At 43.0% G+C, this 15,627-nt stretch overlaps 1 protein-coding gene across 1 annotated transcript in view; it reads right to left on the bottom strand.

The window, feature by feature from the left end:
* LOC307043356 (uncharacterized protein) overlaps window positions 1-15,627 on the bottom strand; it is a 283,918-nt gene that overhangs the window by 60,427 nt on the left and 207,864 nt on the right. The window lies entirely within an intron of this gene.

Genomic DNA, 15,627 nt, shown 5'->3' with positions numbered 1-15,627 from the left:
TCCGTCTCGTCTTCTTCCTTCCTTTTCTACCCTCTCAGACTCCTTTGAAATTAATTTAATCCATGACAAAGAGGCTGATAAATAGGGAGAGATAGAGTAAAAGAAGAGAAGAATAAGTGAGGAAATCAGAACCATGGTTAACTGCGTGCTGTTTTGCACTATCCTACTCTCTCTATTCAGCAGTTTTGCATAATATCAGCATGTGTGGGGATCAAAGGGAGTAGGTTAATGGGAAAGGGGCTTGGGGATAATTACAGGGAGGGGACAGGTCGGGGAGCGGCGGGTCCAGGTGGGGCCAGCCCTGCTAATATGCCCCCGTTATGCTGACAGCAGGATTCCGACGTCTGCTGTCGGAGATTAAAAAGAGGAAGGAGGAATAAAAAAATTGAAAAACAATCTTGGGGAGTTTATTGAGAGCTGTCATGGTCGTCCCTCAGATGCTAGGCGATGGTGGCCGCTCACAGATTTATTCTCTTGTCATAGCTGATGATGCCATCCAGAGAGTGGGAAACTGGCAGATGCTGGGGGAAGGTATGGGGTGGAGCGGGAACAGGAGAGGAGAGACAGGGTCCAGTAGAAGTGTAGGGTTCAGGGATTACAGCCCCTGGGCGGGGAATCAATCACAGTGGAGCAAGGTGGGGTGATTTGGGATGTAGTATGTGATGGGAATGAGGGAATGATGTCGTGTTCCAGAGGCGCCACTCAGTCACACCATTTCAATTTTCGTCCTCACGGAACTCACGTCAGTTGTGTCATTCTCATCTCCTCCACATGTGGACATCCCCCTGTCTCTTTCTATATACAGTATACACGGCTGCCACAGCTTTATCCACCTGTCCAAGTAGGTATAAATGTGACCATGCCAGCGGGCAAACTGTTAATGTAGAGGCAGAATCTGACATGCCTTTGACACCCTGTGAAATCTGTATCATTAGTAGGGATACAGGGACCAGGCTATAAATGATGGAGCGAGGGCAATGGGAGAGAAATAAATGAAAAAGGACGATAGGGCATGAAAAAGTGAATGTTTTGGAGTTCAAAGCATCCCCCTGACATCAGAGAGGCGAAAAGAGAACGGGGAGGGAAAGAGAGAGAGATCTGTCTCTTTAGGCAGCACACTTCAGGACAACCTGTGAGATGCAAATTGCAAATGGCATATGTAAAACTGAGGGGTCAGATAAAGTTGTGTGGTCTCTGAGGGGTTAAAAGGAACTAATTAGCTAATTGACATTGCAAAGATGATGGAGGATTAGTATGTTAGAGCCAAAGCATTGATGGGATATTTTATTTCACAGAGGTGATATAGTGAGTAAGATATGTCATTTCACAAGAACAAGTCCGTTTTAATGAGGGCAGCATCTACTAAAAATGTTGACAACATACGTTCTTGCTGTGTGCAAGAGTGAACTATTACTAGTAGATGATACTGTACATCAACAAAGAGCCTATAATTGAGGAGAACATTTTTAACATGATTTGTTTCAAAGTAGAATTACATTTTCAGTATTCCTAAAATGTAACATGTGACAACTTTACCACCATTTCTGAATGTGAAAAATACTTCAAGGACATTCTAAGGACAAGACACTACCAGCACAGATATAGATCTGAGATCAGCCTTTCCTACAGAACCATGGCCATAATTACCTGAATGACAGACCTAGCCTCAGATCTGCTCCTGGGACCATCATCATCATCTATTCCTACCATGACTGCTGGCAGAGTATGTTTTAAATCTGCCCACCTGTCCGAGCTGTAACCCCCCCCCCCCCAATGGTTTTAGTCACATGACAGTCAGTCTAAACTCATTATCATATGTCCTCTAAACCCGAGACATCAGTGTGTGATGACTGTCTCAGTCGACCAGAAGACTGGAGGCGAAATGAGAGCTGTCTGCATTAGAAAAACATGTTCCAACCTCTTAGCTCTCCCTGCCCTCTGTGGAATCCATGCCCTAAATAGTGATGTTATACCTGGGGCCTCGTCCTACCTCGTCTACCACAGTACCGGTATCCCAATAGACAGCAGAAAGTGTTTCAAACACCTCGGTGAAGAGCTGATGATGTACACTTTACGAGTGAGAAAAACAAGTCAAATTCACAGCCGTCAAATTCAACAGATTTAAAATGCAGACAATGAACATACACGTATGCATAGACAGAAACTTGTCGACACACTTTTAAGGGGCTCCTTACAAAACTGAATGTTTGGCTGTTCTTGCTTGGAGCTTACTGAATGCTGACTGTGCACTGATTCAATTCAAAGATTTCTGGCAGTAAAAAAACGTACAGCCTGTAGCTATCCCAAAAGGAGCAGTAAGTGAATAACAATGTGCTTCTGAACCTCTTTAACATCACATGTATACTGCTGGCTAGCATCGGTTTGACTCCCTTCTCTCCTGTGTCGCAGTAGACTCTTCCTAAGGACAAAAAAAAAATCTTATCTGTCTATCTTTGTGATCAGTTACATACATAGTCATTATGTTGGATTCATCAACATTTTGAAAAGCTTGAACACTCTCTTTTCCCCCCTAATAGTTCCCAGGATACACTCGACTGCAGTTGAAAGCTCCAGTTACCTGAAACAAATTGCCTCAAGAAATGTGAACCGCTGCTAGTCTGCAAACGTAAAAAGAGAGACATACAAGAGCTTCAAAACATTAAAGCGCACAATACTCCTGTGTTTTCAGTCTTTTTTGAATTGTCCGCTTAAAATAAGAAATAAATAAAGAATAAAAAAGGAACCTTGTAGTCTGTGTGTGCATTCACGTAGAGTTTGCGCTTTGGGCAAAACGTTGTGTTTCACCACATCCCCCCCACATTCCCGCAGTATAAAAAGAGCTTTGACACAGCGGTAAGATAGAGTTTCACAGTGTGTTTGAGTGAATGTAATATGTTAAGATGTTACCAACATGGTTTCCATTACAGTAGAATAACAGATTCACATTTTGTAGAGATAAGCACTGCGGGGGCGTTCGGAGCATAGCCTGCTGTGACATACTGAGTATTTATGTCGACTGATGATGGGGGACAAAGACAAAAAAAATCAACATGGGTAAGCAAGGCCTTGTGTATGATATATGGGGGAGCCAGAAATATAGTATTGACAGGAAAAAGAGGAGCTTTTAAGTGCATATACATTAGCACAAAGGAACCCCTGAATGGACTAAATCCCATTTTTGAATCCTGAGGCAACAACAAAACTCAGGAACACAAGCAGACCACCCAGTTATGCCATACCAATGTGATATTTTTATCTTTACTGCTCGTCTCCCTCTCCTTCTTCCTCTACGTGCTTCTTTCTCTCTCTGGCCCTTTGGCCTGTGCCATTTGAGGGCTTATCGAAAGCTGTGAAGCCCAGGTTGGGTTTAGCTGTAGACTGACCCCCACTGGGATAAGAAGATGGAGGGCCTCTGCCAAGACCAATGCTAAAATCGACCGAGAGAGCCTGCCTCAATCAGAGAGACCAACACATAAACAAAGGCACACAGAAACAGGTTTTCTTTAACATTAAAGAATAAAATCCAAACGGTAAGTTTGCCAGAAGATAATCAGAACAAATGCAATACATTAATCAAGTTTGAGGGATTTCTTCAGGTAAAAATGTGAAACTACACTCTTTTTTCACAACTGTGTCTGCCAAGTCCTGTCCGTTTTGGCTATGTGGCCTTGAGCATTTATCAGGAAACTGAACATGTATCATCCTCTTTTTCCAAGAATATATCTTTTGTGGAGCGTCATATTCAGTTGGTCAAACCTTGTTCTCCAAGGTTGTTACAAAGGTTTGGCAGATGTTTTTCCTCTGCTGGAAAGAAAAGCAGAGCAGATGAGTTCAATGAAATACAAAGAAGGAAATGGCAGAGTAGTCTTAGTATTTGGACTGTTACATACTGTATGAAAGTGTTGTTCTGGCTTGGCGCTCTAGCTGACTGTTTTTGAAATAAAGCAATGAATATGAGGTTAAAGTGCTGGATTTCATTTAATTTGATGTTTGCATTGATAGCAGCTGGACAGTGTGGGAAACACTGACTGTCAGAAATCTGAGAGACAGAAATAATCTACTGCACGGTTCTTCTGATGTGGATGTAAACACCCTAAGGTTAAGCATGAACATTTACAGTTTTACCACACTGCCATTGTTTCATGTCAAATCCAATAAGCAAGAGTACCAAGCCAAAACAACCCAAAAAGATGGCACTGTCCAAATAAAGACTGCACTGTCAAAGCACTGGAAACCATCAGTTGAGGTTAATGGCATTTTTTTTTTTTTTTAAATCTCACAGTTCATCATAAGTTCAACTGTAAAATGCTAGCAGAAAGATTGCGTGATAAAAATAAGGTTAATTTATTTTTCTGCCTCCCCAGATTGTCCCGCACAGCCTCTCCCGTTGACTCCTTCTATCCTCTTCCTCAACCTCCCCTGAACTTCGTCGCTCCTAGGTATCACTAAAATGATTAGCTGCCAACAATCAGCCCCTGGACAAATCAGCTTTGAACTGGTCAGGGCAGACTTATCACATGACGGCCAGTCCCCCAGTTGGCCCTGCGCATTGCGTTGGCAGGTGAGACCTGCATTACAGCTTGCATAATTCCCCAGATGGGTGCGATGAGTTCACAGCAGCTTTAGCAGGAACCAAATTGTGGGGATTGCTGACATATAATCGTTTTAGAGGGGTGAGAGTGGGTGTGTGTGTATGTATGTGTGTGTTTGAGTATGTGTGTGAGAGAGAGGGAAACAGAGGGGGGAGACAACCTCAATACAAATTGTGCTGTTACTCAAATTCCCACACACACTCACACACACACACCCACTGTGCATACACATATACACCATTGAACTGAACGATGTACTCTTGAACCACACATGCATACCCACACTCACACGTACACAGAGGTGAGGAAGACAGAACGAGGTCAAACACAGAGGCAATAAAAGCTGTGGTGTCCGACTGTTGATCTCATCCCGGGTTCATCACTTTAAACAGGCTGAAACAGCAGGACAAGGATCTGCTGCCGAGCAGAGGCCGTCCCAATTAGGATGAGTCATGCACAATGGCAGGGCCTACACACACACGCACACACACACACACACACACACACACACACACACACACACACACACACACACACACACACACACACACACACACACACACACACACACACACACACACACACACACACACACACACATACACACACACACACACACACACACACACACACACACCTTGGCCCTCACTTTAGGAGACAGCCTGTCCTATCTGTGGTGAGCCTGGTTGGGGTGGCTCAGAGTGCTATGATATTGAGGGTATGTTTGATAGGGTGGGGGGTAGGTGGAGAAAAACAAGTTTCTGATGGGGATGCTGCTCCATGTGTCACCCACCCTCACTTCTTTTTATTTTTCACCTTTATTTTAGCACACGGCTGTTTCTGTGGTCTAACACGAGGCTTCGACCGCAGACACCCACCCCCAGTGGGATTGCTGAACTGAGCACCAACCTCACAGCCTGCTCTGATGTGTCAATAAGCAAAATCACCGCTAACTAAAAACCTTCTTGCTCTCTGTCTCTCCGACCCCCCCCCCAAAAAAAACACCCCTGGAGCAGCAGTCGACTGCTCTGCTCCCGCTATCATGTGTACCTTTTCCTTTCCTTTACACATTTTCTAACAGCTGCTACAGTAGGTAACATAAACTGGAGAGAGTGTGGGCAGGGGTTAAATATGCATGCAGAGTAAGAATGTATTTGTAAAAAGAAAAGCAAATGATAAAAAGTGGCAGTGTTGCTGGAGAGAATATTTTACTGCTACGGCCCTAAATGAAGTACTTCATCCCTAATCAAAAACCTCCCTACATCAAAGCTTGTAATGTGGGGGAAATGTTTCAAACTCCATCCCGCCTCTACTTAGATTTTGCCTTTCCAGCTCTTAATGCCCTGTGTCACATCAGCCTGAGTGTGTGAGTCTTGTTTTGGCCTGCTGTCAGAAAGAGTCTCCTGCTGAATAGACATATTCGTAGTGGCATATTGTTGGGCCGGAGGGGTCTTAAAGTGGAGGAAGTCCCCTTCAGTATTTAACCACTATTTTCACATCAAATGCACCCTCCCTCCTCTGTCCTCCTCTTCTCTCTCTCACGCACACACCTTCACCCACATGGACATGCGCACACACCTGATCCTGACAATCATTGTGCCACTACTGATCTGCAGACCGTTGAGGTCACAGCAGAATGACAGCTGTCACAGAGTCCCTATTACCCCCACGCAGCAGGGAATTAAAGACAAACAAACCTGCGGCCATAGGAAGTGGAGGAAATTGTGTGTGTGTTCACTTTGTATGTCCTTGTGTCTCTGCTGTAGAGTTACAGTGTGAGTAGGGGGGATGTGATCATTCTGTTATGTTTGAGGAAAGTAATAAGGGTTGAACTCTGCTTTTTTTCCATTTCCTCTCATGTCCTTCTTCGCAAGCATAATGGCTGCTGTACAACTACTCCCATGAAGGCTCAAGTGCCTTTTGTCTGTTTTGAATTTGAAAGAAACAGGGATGGAATATGACAAAATGTTCAGTCTAACACTGGGTCAAAATGTCTGTATCATTTAAATGGGTTTAATTGAGCTATCGAAGCACTGGAAATACCCTGAAGAAAACTCTTATAGGAAGAAGAATTTCCTTCAGTTCTTTTTTTTTTACTAATAAAAGATAGCTCAAATTCAGTATATGATATACAGCCACCAATGGACCATGACAAATCCTGTCCAACTTCCTCATCACATGAATCTCAAAATCTCCCAGTTCCTCTGGCATTTACACAAGAAGTGTAATACATGACCAATTCTTCCTGGCGACCTCATCTAGTTTGTGACTCAATGCTAACGGCGAGGCCGCTCTGCAGCTTACATGTGTTCCACATCGTTTAGCATGCAGTCCAGACACCGTGCCACCGTGGCTTTTGACCCCTGCTGGGGGGTTTGGTTGGTCTGCGGCCCCCTCAAGGGAAAGCATCGCTCTAATGGTAATTTAAGTGTAAAATGTGGTCCCTGGGAAAAAGGTCATTGAATCTGCATAAGCCCCTTGAGCCAGGCTTAGGACCCTGTCGGGTCGGCCTTCAAAAGAAGGGTGGCAGATAAAGACGAGCTCCTATATCCTGCTTTCCTTCCATCTCTCTATCTCCCTCTCTTACTAGGAAAACCCCCATTTCCCTTTTCAGCCCCCCTCCCATCCAAGTCCCTTGGCTCTGCAGTTCCACTTGGTGCTTGATCTGTGTCTGTGAACAATAGTTAGAGATGCGATGGAAGTGGGGCCAGTGGGAGAAGGGATGAGAGCCTTGGTTGTTCTTCCTCGACTGCCTTCTGCATCCTAAGAGGGGACTCAGCACCAAGGAGATCGATACTTGTGTGTACTTCCGAAAAGCATGACATACATGCCAACATGTTCACCACACATGTCCAAACATAAAAACTCACACGTAGAGGAAAATGCATACTGACTTGATCATCTTCTCCTCATGTAATGAATCCAGCCTATTCGTTGGCAGATGGGGGAAGTGCAGATGAAACAAAACAATGTCAGTCATCTGTGGCACTGCATATTAGAGAGCAACTTCTGCTCTATCTACAACAGAACAAGCATATGTTGTTTTGTCTTTTTGATTATGCTTAGACTTCTTTCACTGTGTTGCTCTACTTCAATTGCTGTGAGACTCTGAGGCGGAGCTTTTCTGTCAACAGATGGCAACATTAGCTAAGGGCAAATCACTTTGTGGTTCTTCTAGTAAAGATAAAGGCATGTAAAATGAAATGCAGTACCTGCAAATTAAACACCATACACTAAAACAGCTTTTATAAGGACACAAATATGCTCATGTAATTATCCACTTGTGGCACAAAGCAGAGAAAGCACATGCACTCACACAAGCAATATATTTTAACATTGCTTAGGCTGATTAACCAATCATTTTTACTGATGTCAAATAGAATTGCACAACAACAAAATACTTTTTAATTAAAATAAACATAAACAGTCCTTTTTAAAGCGAGCCAGCCAGCGAAAGCGAAAGACAAGAAGAAACAGGGGAAGTGAGGAAGAAATCAGGATGCTTCATTACATGACATTTTTGTTAGATGCTTTTATTCAAAGTGACTTATTCAGTACTGTGGGCAACCCCCACAGGAGCAATTTGGGGTGAAGTGTCTTGCCCAGGGGCACAACCACATGCTGACTGCAGTGGGACTTGAACTTGCAACCCCCTGATTCGAAGTCCAGCACTCTATCCACTGAGCCACAGCCGCCCCATTGAGCCACAGCCGCCCCAATAGGAGGAAGTAAAGTTGAACCTTGAGCATGAACTATTGTCCGTCACACCTCGCAGTTTCCGTCCACCCATGGAACACTTTCAAGAACTATGATAATTGTTAGGGCAGGGCGAGTCCGGATGGTGTTTTTAGAATCAAAATAGTGTCAGGCTTCATTTCCTCCTCGCTGCCACTTAACAAAGAGGTATTTTGAAGCCATACAGGAGGCAGCCATGACAGTCCATCCCTGGAGCATTTCCTCCATATTTGAAAACATGTGGGAATGCTTTCTCTCAAACATAAAAGGATCAAGACTCCCTATATTCTAAAGGGAAACAGAGCAGCCTTGGCAGAGTGTTAATTTTAACAACTTCTCCCTTTATTTGGTACGGCATTAACCTTGAGGCCGCTGGACCTCTTTTGAAGTGTTTGCTGCCTAGCATGACAGTATCCAGAGAGAGGTCAGTAAGACTGTTATTAGGAGTTATTAATGGATACTGGGCTCTGACTTTGAGTTATGACCCTAACGTTTCTAGCAGAACTCAGTTTTCAATATACCATATATAGTGGTAAGCATGACAAAGCACTAACTTTTGAGCAATAAAAAGGCCACTATTGGTCAGGAGAGCGATTCCAATAATGAAGGTTTTGAGAAAATATTTAAAAACAGAAACAGTGCCGTGAATAATCCTACATATAACTGTTAGACCGGTCCGGAGCCTGGTCGCCAGTACAGCAAAAGTTGAATCACCCTCTGATTTTAACTTGACTGTGAGACAGCCAAAATACTTAAACTGCCAAATATGAGAAGTTTGAACACAGTAAAAAGTTAAAACACATTCTGTATCTTTTTCAGTGCAGACAAAAAGCATACAATACAATACAACCTAAAGGAAAACATGTTCTAAACAAGCGACGGAGGTTTTGCCATTACATACTTAGTATTCTGTGTTTACATCTTTCTTCACATGCTCTTTGGAAATAAATGGTTTGGGACATGAACCGCAGAACGCAGAGCAGGATAAAACATTCTCCACCACCCAGAACCGGAGGGAGAAGTCAATGTGGGTGAGATCAATGCGACATTTGTAATGGATGACGACGGATCACAGGTTTAATATTACACCAGTGGCGCCGTTGGCCTTACGATGTATTCAACAAATAAACGTGTAAGAACACTGCCATTGTTTGTATTCTCTCCCTCCAGCCCAACCCCACAATCGATCGGGCATTTATTGAATGTTCAAACACTGCATGCAACGATTGATCACTCCCAATTAAATGTGCAATGGATGTTTCCTTACCTACATCCCTGAATACCTCATGCTCATGGATACCCATTTTGACAGATTCATTGATAGAACCCAGCAGAGAATATGGTGATGTTAGAACTAAAGACATCCCCAGCCTTTGAAACTCATTTTTCCTCCTTTCTCTCCATTCTGTGCTGTTGTTGGCTTGACCTCTCCTCTCGACCCCTGACCCTTGACCCTGAGACATCTGACCAGTCACCACTCTGGGGGAACCAAATTAATAGAAGCGTTGCTCGTTAATTGCATAAGGGGCCAGCTAAGAGATTCATCACCTCAGTCATTGCCATTGCTTTACGTTGACCCCCTCTTCTTTAGTTTCCCAGAGGGCGTTTGGGGGCAGGCCCAGCTGTGCTTTTTCCTATAAACCTGCCTGTGTTTGCTGTGTAATTATTCAGCATCAGCCCTTATTAATCAAGTCGATGCCCTTACGTTTTAAATGGAAATTGCGGGGATTAATACAAGCATTCATTTTGTCCAGGAAATCTTGATGGCTTTAGCCCACTAATCGAATTGGAATAGAGAGGCCACGGCAATGGGAGGGACTTGATTGAATTAAGGGAAAAGCAAAAGCACACATTATACTGTATCCGCCAGCAGGGTCCGGAGCACAACTCTGACATAAACACAAACACAGAGGTCACAGAGCAGGCCCTCCACGACACTTTGATGAGTCATCAGCGCATCATGCAGAAAAGTATAATTTGGCCTGATTAGGATTGATATTTCTGAAAATAAATACATGCTAGTTTCTACCAGGAAATTACATTTCACACATTTGCAGGTATACAAGCACTAATGTGCCCACAGACTCTCCTGTGTGTACATGTAGTGCCACTAATGATGCAGGTGCCTGAAACACTCAGATACATTCCCATGTAGACACACATACACACAATAACACACACATCATCATATTCATATCCCTACTCATAGATTCATAAATAAATAAAATAACCCCCCTGTTCCTGTATTATAAATGTCTTTCTGTCTTTAGGTTACACTCGGTCCCTCTGTCTCTCTCCCTCTCTCTCTCACTGTGTTGCTGCTCTCGGGTCAGCTCAGACTGCTGAGAGTCTGACCATGATGCCAATTATCCACCAGCTTCACTGCTGGATACATGACACCCAACCCGGCTCAGTGTAATACAGCCTCTACACAAATGCGTGCACACACGCAAACATGTAAACACTCCACCAACACATGCACATTTATACAAATATGCATACAACACAGAGTGACACTGAGGGGCAGGGGAAAAACATAAAATTGAACATTTTGAAAGCACTTAAACATAAAGCAACTCGCTGAAGCCTTTCATTTAAAATGTCGAGCTAGCTTCGTATATAGATAACGGATTATAACCATTGAGCAGACCACAGGAAAGCCCTTCTATCAGTTGAGAAGGGAGCATACGTGTTAGCATAATGCCACAGCTGTAGTATCTAATCCTCTGTCCAATACTATAAATCCACCTTTTCTCTCTCTTTACCATTCCATCTCTCCATCATCCCTGTTTTAACCATGCCCTGACTCCCTGCAACCCAGATTGACGGACAGATTAGATTGGACACAGTCGACAGCGGTGGAAGCAATCACATCCGGTGTTTGGCAGAGGTTTTGTTTGTGTAAAATGACACAGAGACCTGGCCCTCTCCCCTCTCTCTCTTTATAAGATACGCCATTGGCACAATCTCACAGGGCGATTACTATCAGGCCTGGTGGAGGTGTTCCAACATGTCATTTGTCTGTCATTTGTTTGTCAACTGACGACAGCTCCATGTCTCTCCAGTGTATTTGTGAAGATGTGTGTGCATGTGCGCACTGGTGGAAATGCACATTGTTGTGTATTTCCTCTCCTGTTTCCTCCCTCCAGCACCTCTCCTTCACATATCGTCTTCTCTATTTGATATGGCAGTGACATTTTTTGACAGCATGTAGATAGATAAGATTTGTTGCGCCTATGAGCCATCTAGGGATTAGAAATGCACACTCCTTTTGGCAGGCACTGTCTAGATAGCTTTCTCTTGGATATGTGAGATTCAACCAAACAGCTCTTGTGATTGTGATCTATGTACTGCTCCTTAGTTTTGCATTGACTGTGACAGAAAAAAAGCCACACACCACTGACTGTGCTGCTCTGAAAAGCTGCATGCATTTCCAATTAGAAAAATGTGTTTTTTTCTTTTAGTTTATTAAAGGAGTGGTATTTTTCAACTACACAATATTTCCACTTTTAACAGTATGCTCATTAGGAAATTATCTGTTTGAGCTCTGGAAGTGTGTATATTTTCCATCAATTTATAATCAAAAGGACTTGAAAACATGGATCCACTCAGCTTCCCACGGGCTACTTCAGCTCCAACACCACATGTCTTAAGGATTTCTGTGTTAAAGTTCACACTGACCCAAAACAAAACATCCTAATGCCTAACCGACCTAATTGAAGTAGAATTACTCCAACTGACCCTTAGAAATACTAAACATCTGTTCAGCCTTCCCCACTCTATTCAAACATACAAATGGGCAACAGTGTTTGCTTGGCCCATCCCTACCGTATAAAGGTTTCAGGGCCTTTCTATTCATGGTGCATTGGCCGACGGACAGTTATCTCATAGCCTCTGTCAAATCAATCATGTCCGATTTGTTTAGATCCTGGCCCAGAGAGGGCTTGTGTGTTTATGTGAGCGGACTATCACAGCGACGGATGAGGGATGTTCAGCAGAGAATCATGGCATTCACATATCCACAGAGAGCAGCTTATCACTCGTGTTTGGCTCAAGTCTTTGATGCTGCTGAAGTACAAATGTTACCATGTGGCTGTTGAGTATGGGGGACACAAGAATAATGTATCGCAAATCAACTGCATTTACCATTTCTTTTAAAGAAGAAGTGGCAATATATATGTTCTGCCCTGTATAGTAAAACATTCAAGACAAAATACAATCAAGTAGCTCTAGTCATTTTATCGTATTAAAAAAAGCATATATTTGATATTTTTGGCTCTGGCTTTGCTCAGCTAAAGAACTTATTTTTTTCTCTAGGGTCTAGTTAACCTCCCACATAATCTGGCATTCCAACAGACTCTTCATTCTCCTCCTCCTCCTCCTCCTCCTCCCCCTCCTCAATGACCGCCATCTCTGTAGCGGCCCTGAAACATTACCAAAAAGCCCAGCGTCACTTGGCCTGATTTATGGTGTCATTAATGTCAGGCTATCAGTGGACATGAGCGCATGAGACAACAGACGAGCCGCCCCAAAAACAAATAGTTTTGATTAAAGTCAAGGACATTCCGTACAGCTTTTCCGTAGAAAGGCATTCATCACATTTGATGTTGACCCTCCCTCCCTCCCACCCCTTCTTTCCTGTCTCCCTCTGTCTGTCTGCCTGTTCGGTGGTGGAGGTGATGGTTAAGGCTGCAAAAACCAAGGGCTGAGCTAACATAGATACAGACAGCTTATGTGAGAGGGGTTATACAAATCGGTGTGTAATACAAAGTTGGAACAGCAGTGAGTGGATTAATTGAACACTAAAGGGATTACAGCAGAGGTTTAGGCGGACAAACAGTGGGTCATAGATAGAGGGCTTGATTTTTACATGACTCTTTGAATCAGGTCGTCGACCACTTAGTTTATGTTCACTATATCTGTAAATGCACAGCAGCAGTCTTATTTAACAGGATTTGATGAAAACATTCGATTTTCCTTCCGAGGACAGCATGATGCTTGTAACACATTTTAACAAAGTTTTGTGGATGTATTCTCAGCAGAAACACATCAAGTTTTCAATATGACGCTTTGAGACTTAAAGTAATAAGAAGATAACATAAATTGAAATGCAGACATCGTTTACAGTTTCCAAAAGCAAACATCTGTTAAAGTGACAGGAGAAGGGTCGATGTGAGGAGGATTCCAGAGACGATGGGAAAAGCACTTCAATGCTGTTACTAACTTTTATCTCCCACCAAAAAGCTTCCCGTTTGTGTAAACAGATCCCAAAGAGTCTGCGTAGCCTTTCCTCTTTCCTGCCTCTCTGGCCGGCCACCCAGCCTGCACTCCAGCCCACAGGACTCGACAATAACTCAGGAGGTCAAGGTTTAAGAGGCAAGTTTAAGATGAAATTATGAGAATTGAAAAAGTCCACAAACAAATTAGCTAAAGATGGGAGAAGAAAACACAACTTGCTTAGCTTTTGAGGTGGCGTGTAACACGCAGGCTAAACAGAAATCACAGCCTCAGCTGAACCTGAGCCAAGTTACAGTATGTTGTGTGTGTATATATATGTGCTAACCCTTATCTAATAAAAGAGAGACTTAAGTTGTATTATTCTAATACGCAAGTGTGTTATTCTAAGGCTGGCTGTTTTTAAGTGTCATTTTGTCACAGCTCTGGAGGAAAAGTGTGATTTTAATCAGGGTAGCTTTAGGTGTTTTCCTGCACACCAGATGTTCTGGACCCCGCCTGAGAAAGCTTTTTTTTCGCTTTTATTTCTTCCCCCTCTAACGGAGACATAAGTGGAAGGTTATTGTGCTGCTCTCAAGGTCTCTCTTAAATGTCTCTACTACTCAAATATTTGGACAGTCACAAGAGGAGAGAAATATATCAGGTGCAACTTGGAGGAAAAAAGATGCTAGTTTTATGCCGGCGTGAGATTTTCAGGGACATTTTGGACATTCTCGTTTGTCAGAACAGTGAGTCTGCATTCACACAGATACACATACAGAAACAGTCATGTAGGGGGCCTACAGTACATATGTTTCTACATTTACACAGCTTATTATTGATTACCTAATCGCTTTCTGTAAACCAAACGCATCATTAGTACATTGTTGAGTATTTCCAGAGCTCATTTCTCATCGTGACCACAATGCTCTAATAGCGCATGTATCGGAGGGTTGATATAAGGTTAACAAATAATGACACAACTATTCAGATTCCCTTTTCTAGAAAACAGTGTGAGCGTGCATGCATTTGTTTGTGTGTGCATATGTACGGATGTGTGTGCCCCTGATTTAACCAGCCCCACATGTGACACTCGAAGAGGGTCTGATCCCATCACCCCTGCTGGGACCCGCACACCCCTGGTTCTCATTGACTTTGGTTTCATGCTTGCAGGGCAAATGCAAAATGGCAATAGAAAAAAGCAGGAACAAAAACAGAGAGAAAGAAAATAAACATGAAACAGAGGATAGTGCAAAAAGATTCAAGCCAGGTGGCTCTCGTGCCAGGCAACAACAAGCGCACATGGTTAGAAAGAGGAGGAAGGGCTTCTATCCACAAAGTGATGTGTGCCTGTAAATGTTGTTACTTCTGTGTGGAACTGGACGCTAAAGCCTTTGGAGGAAGTTAAGCTTGTCTTCAACAGAAAATAATGAGTCCCAATGCTCCATCTCAGGTCCACCTTGCTAAAGATATTGTGGCAAACTATCTTCTTCGATGCAAACACGCTTTAAAACGTAATAAAACAAGTTTAAAGGAATATTAACAATGGACATGAACAACACTATATCCCCTTGGAAGTCATCCATAACTATTAGATAGGGCCGGTTGTACGGAGATGCAGAGTGAAAGACTTGGCTGTGATTCAGTCAGAAATGTGTACCAGCCACTAAAGCAGTTGCATAAATCTTGAGATCAGCCTGTATTGATAGGGCCTTGCCTACCGATTTGGTAACACGTGTGCATATCCATTTCCCTGACAGAGACTGATTGCACATGACTGGGGAGGTAATAGAATTGTCTTTAAGGGGCCGGACGTCATTTATTATAAGCAGAAGGTAGGCTACACCTGCGGTGCGTCCCATTACTCCAAATATCATTCCTCCTTTTGTCAACTACATCCTCCTCTCTTTCATGACATAAAGCAATAGTGGACTATGAGGTCAAATGAATTGGTGAAGCTGATCACACAAAGAAATCAATGTATTCAGCAAATACATTCATTTATTACATCTCAAAAACTCTGTATTAGATAAAATGTTAATTATTATGTCTAATCTAATATATTTATTTTTAAATATTCATTGCA

The sequence above is a fragment of the Notothenia rossii genome (genome assembly GCF_949606895.1).
Source record: "Notothenia rossii genome assembly, chromosome: 6".
NCBI classification, from domain to species: domain Eukaryota; kingdom Metazoa; phylum Chordata; class Actinopteri; order Perciformes; family Nototheniidae; genus Notothenia; species Notothenia rossii.
The sequence above is the reverse complement of the archived record's forward strand: the minus strand, read 5'-3'. Positions and strand labels throughout refer to the sequence as shown.